At 50.5% G+C, this 4,461-nt stretch overlaps 1 long non-coding RNA gene across 1 annotated transcript; it reads right to left on the bottom strand.

Moving 5' to 3' along the window:
- Positions 1–987: 987 nt before the first annotated feature.
- LOC108176712 (uncharacterized) lies at positions 988–3,384 on the bottom strand. Its single transcript, XR_001793429.3, has 3 exons — positions 3,061–3,384; positions 1,342–1,444; positions 988–1,183 (listed from the first exon to the last, which is right to left on the bottom strand). It is a non-coding gene; the product is annotated as an uncharacterized lncRNA (long non-coding RNA).
- Positions 3,385–4,461: the final 1,077 nt, after the last annotated feature.

The following is a 4,461-nucleotide window of genomic DNA, read 5'->3' as shown; positions in this document are numbered from 1 at the left end:
GAGAAAGCAGGTGAGCAATCGCCAAGATTGCTTGGAGGGCACTTTGATTTGTGATTGTCGCAGCCCACTCTCTGTCGCTATAACAGATTGCCTGAGACCGGGTCATTTCCCAAGCAGAGAGGCGTACTTTGCCTTGGTTCTGGAGGCTGGGGCGTCTAAGACAGGATGCTGGTGTCTGCTCCACTTCTGGTGAGGGACTCGGGTTGTTTCAACTCTTGGTGGAAAGTAGAAGGGCGGAAGGCAAAAACTAAGGCATGGGCTCTGCTTTTGCGATAACTGATTGAGTCCTGCAAGTGCGAGAAGTTGTTCGCTCCTGGGAGATGGTGGTAGTGCATCCACGAGGGCAGAATCCCCCTGACTCAAGCACCTCCCGCTACCCCACATCCTGGCACAGCGGCACTGGGGCCAACATCCGAATTCTGGGACACACACTCGGGTTGCGGTTCTGATTTTCTTGGCTGACTTTTCAGCAATGCCGCCCAGTGAGATGGATAGACCCACTCTCTTGGGAGCAAGGTCGAATTCCAGCTCTGCCACTAACTTCTCTGTTTCCTTTCACAAGTCCCTGCCTCTCCATGTCAGGTCCCTGTCTGCTTCTCCAGCATTGTCATCTAACCCTTTCTGTCTTCTGTCTTGTGCCTGCTCCGTGAGTTTTACAGAATAGAAGTAGTGCCTTGGAAAGTGACCCTAGGAAAGGCTGATAAGGGATATGGGATATGAGACAAGGAGGAGAGGAAAGTCACTGAGGAGTGAACTATTGGGTATGATCTCTCCTGGCCAGTGGAGCCTCATGCCAATGCAGAATACACCCTCCCATTATCCCATCCACCTGCAAAGTTAGCTGCTTTTGCAGCTTTGGGGAAGGCACTCAGAGAGTTGCAAGTTCTGGCAGAGACTGGTGAGTATATGCAGAACTGTCCAGTGCCAAGATGGTATGGGAATGTCCCCAATGATATTATTTTTTTAATTTAAAGATTTTAATTTATTTGAAGGGCAGAGTTACAGAGAGGCAGAGAGAGAGAGAGAGAGAGAGTCTTCCTTCTGCTGGTTCACTCTGCAATGGCTACAATGGCTGCAGCTGAGCTGATCCAAAGCCAGGAGCTTCTTCCAGGTCTCCCACATGGGTGCAAGAGCTCAAAGACTTGGGCCATCTTCTACTGCTTTCCCAGGCCACAACAGAGAGCTGGATTGGAAAAGGAGCAGCCAGGACTAGAACCGGTGCCCATATGGGCTGCCAGGGCTTTAAACCCACTGTGCCACTAGGTGTTAACTAGGTTTAGATGTCGGGCATGAGCCTTGTGGTGGACACAGTGGTATCTGCATCACCTTTTACTCACTGACCTTGAAAGTCCTGAAGCAGCACTTCTGCATGCTGTATCGGTCCAGGGCTGTGGGATCTTTTCTCTGCCAATGGCCATCTGGGTAACTGGAAGTCATTCTTGGGCTATACAAAATGATGAGTTTAAAAGTTAGCCTGCTCTAGATTGATTGAATTTTGAGTCTTGCCTGGGCAGGGTGAGACCAAATGATTTTGTGGGCCTCATAGGGTCCTTGGGCCAGGTGTTCCCTATCCCTGAGCAGTCACAAATGTGCATCCATAGTCAAGGGAAGGGTAAATAGACCCCACCTTCTGAAGGTGTAATAAGAATATTCTAGAAGTGTTAACGGAGAAATTGCAGGGTTCTTGTCTTCGCGCAAGAAAGAATTCAGGCGTGAGACAGAGAGTAGTGGGAGGTAAAATAGCAAGGTTTATTAGGGAAGGGACATCCATAAGGATGGATGGGCACCTCTCCAGACAGGACCTGGGAGGGTGCCCAGTCACTCGGACTGGGGGGGGGGGGGAGGAATGAGGTTCCATGGTTGGGTGGAGAGATGACACCTGGCCAGACCAGGCGGGTGACTCAGCAGAGAGGCAGAGGGCTGAGTGCGCAATCTGGTTGAGGCCGGGAGGAGATGGGTCTTTGTCTTCACACATCTCCTCCTGAAACAAAGGATTTTATGACTGTAAATATTAAGAAGCTCCTATCTGAGTTTTCCCTTGAAGGTATCAGACAGGAGGGAGCCTAGCTGGTGCTGTCCTGGGTTCAGAGGAAGGGTGAGCAGGACTCCCTGGAGAATGGGGATCCAGAGCAGGGTGTTTGAAATGCAGATACTGGGCTGCATCTGGGAGATTGTGGAAGATTTGTCAGGCAGAGGGGCGGGGACCCCCACCTGGCAGGTTATCAGGTAAAAGGCGGTAGGGCAGAATGTGAATACCGGGCTGCCCCTGAAACATTGTCAGGATGTCTTTGAGATGCAGATGCATATGCTGGACATAGATGTCTTCCCTTTAGGCCTTTTTGTCACACACATATAAGCTCATAACTGACTTCCTACCTAACAGTAGAACAGGTGAGATGGGAGAGAAAATTGCAACCGCCTTGGACATATGTGATCGGACTCCTTTGGGATAGCATCTATGGACTGGAAAAAATGAAAGCAGAAAGTTTTATTAGTAAATGGAGTGGAAAGAAGAGTGGAGGATCAGGCAGTGGGAGAGAAGACAAGAGGCTGATGTGTGTTGTTTAGGAATTAGAAATCGCTAAGAAAGGGTGATCAGGAGGCCAGGAGAAGGTAGAGCAGGAATGTACCGAGGATTCCTGGCTGGGCTCTTTGGGTGGTTGATAGATCGTCACTGAGTGGAGAATGTAGGAGGGAGAGCAGGAGGTAGGATAGAGCTGTTGACGGGATTGGCTTTGGACAAGCTGAGTTGGACTCCTATCGCCTGATTCATTAAGATGCTCCCAGTGTAGGACCGAGAGACCGTGTGGAGATTGGAAGAGGCTATTGACGGAACAAGGATATAAGCCTCAGCCATTTTAGCTCCTCGCCCGAAAGCAGATAAAATTCCCTCAGAAACCCCTTTACCTCTGCCTTCTTTCAAGAGACCAATCAGTCCCATGCCCTGTATTGGTCTCCACCCCACCCCCTAGATTCTTTTCCAACTAATGTCCTTGGAGAAAAAGGCTGAAAAGTCTGGAGAAACTAGCTCAGTCCCAGCACCCCAACCATGGCCCTTACCTGGCTTACGCTATTTAAACCCAGCCAGAACGAAATCCCTGCTCTCAGCCACGTGCTCGCTCTGTGTGCATGGCGGTAGTTAGCCACCTCTGCCGATTTATTTTTCTTCTTGAAGTTCATTTCAGCTGAGAGTTCAGATCCCGTCTCTTCTCTGTTCTGCTCCCCGTTTCCTTACAGCCACAGCCAGCTCTTCAGGGTCTCTGCATACAGTGTGCGAAGAAAGTGGCAGGTGGGTTATAGGGCAGGTGGACACACCCCAGTAGGAGGCTGGAAAGTGCAGCATTGTGCAGTGATTGCCAAACTTAATCTGAGTGTCAGAATCTCCTGGGGTGCTTGTTCAAGATAAAAATTCTCAGGCTCCATCCCATACTTAGTAGATTAGAATCTTAGGGGAGGGGCCCGAGAATCCTTTATTTAAATAAATGCCTCAGGTGAGCCTGTTAATCAGGCAGTTGGTCAAACACTAGGAAAGTGGTGTTAGAGCAGGAGTTCACACACACACACACACACACACACACACACACACACAGTGTGAGCGGTACACCTGGCATTGTACTCAACCCTCACCCTGGATTAAGGGTTCTGACTCTGCGTCTTAGCACATCTGAGTGTAAATTGGGTTTCTGTTACTTCCTACTATTTGACCATAGGAATTTTTTTTTTTTTTTTTTTGACAGGCAGAGTGGACAGAGAGAGAGAGACACACACAGAGAGAAAGGTCTTCCTTTGCCATTGGTTCACCCTCCAATGGCTGCCATGGCTGGCGCGCTGTGGCCGGTGCACCGCCCTGATCCGAAGGTAGGAGCCAGGTGTTTATCCTGGTCTCCCATGGGGTGCAGGGCCCAAGCACTTGGGCCATCCTCCACTGCACTCCCGGGCCACAGCAGAGAGCTGGCCTGGAAGAGGGGCAACCGGGACAGAATCCGGCGCCCCGACCGGGACTAGAACCCGGTGTGCCAGCGCCGCAAGGCGGAGGATTAGCCTAGTGAGCCGCGGCGCCGGCCACGACCATAGGAATCTGAAACCATTCTCTGCTTATCTGTAAAACAGGTACAGTGACCCTTTGGGTAAAGCTGTTGTCATGGTGTCACGAGCACATTGCAACATCTGTCTTCTCACCACAAGTGCATGTCCTGCAATTCAATTCACATCTGACACTACTGATCCAGGGTTGGCATCGGATTTCGACTTTTAAAGGGCAGGGAGTTGACATGGAGAGGCAGGGACTTACCTGTAGAAGGAAAACAGAGAAGTTAGTGGCAGAGCTGGAATTCGACCTTGCTCCCAAGAGAGTGGGTCTATCCATCTCACTGGGCGGCATTGCTGAAAAGTCAGCCAAGAAAATCAGAACCGCAACCCGAGTGTGTGTCCCAGAATTCGGATGTTGGCCCCAGTGCCGCT

Source organism: Oryctolagus cuniculus, chromosome 11 (assembly GCF_964237555.1).
Source record: "Oryctolagus cuniculus chromosome 11, mOryCun1.1, whole genome shotgun sequence".
Taxonomy (NCBI): Eukaryota; Metazoa; Chordata; class Mammalia; order Lagomorpha; family Leporidae; genus Oryctolagus; species Oryctolagus cuniculus.
This window is presented reverse-complemented; position numbering and strand designations above follow the sequence as displayed.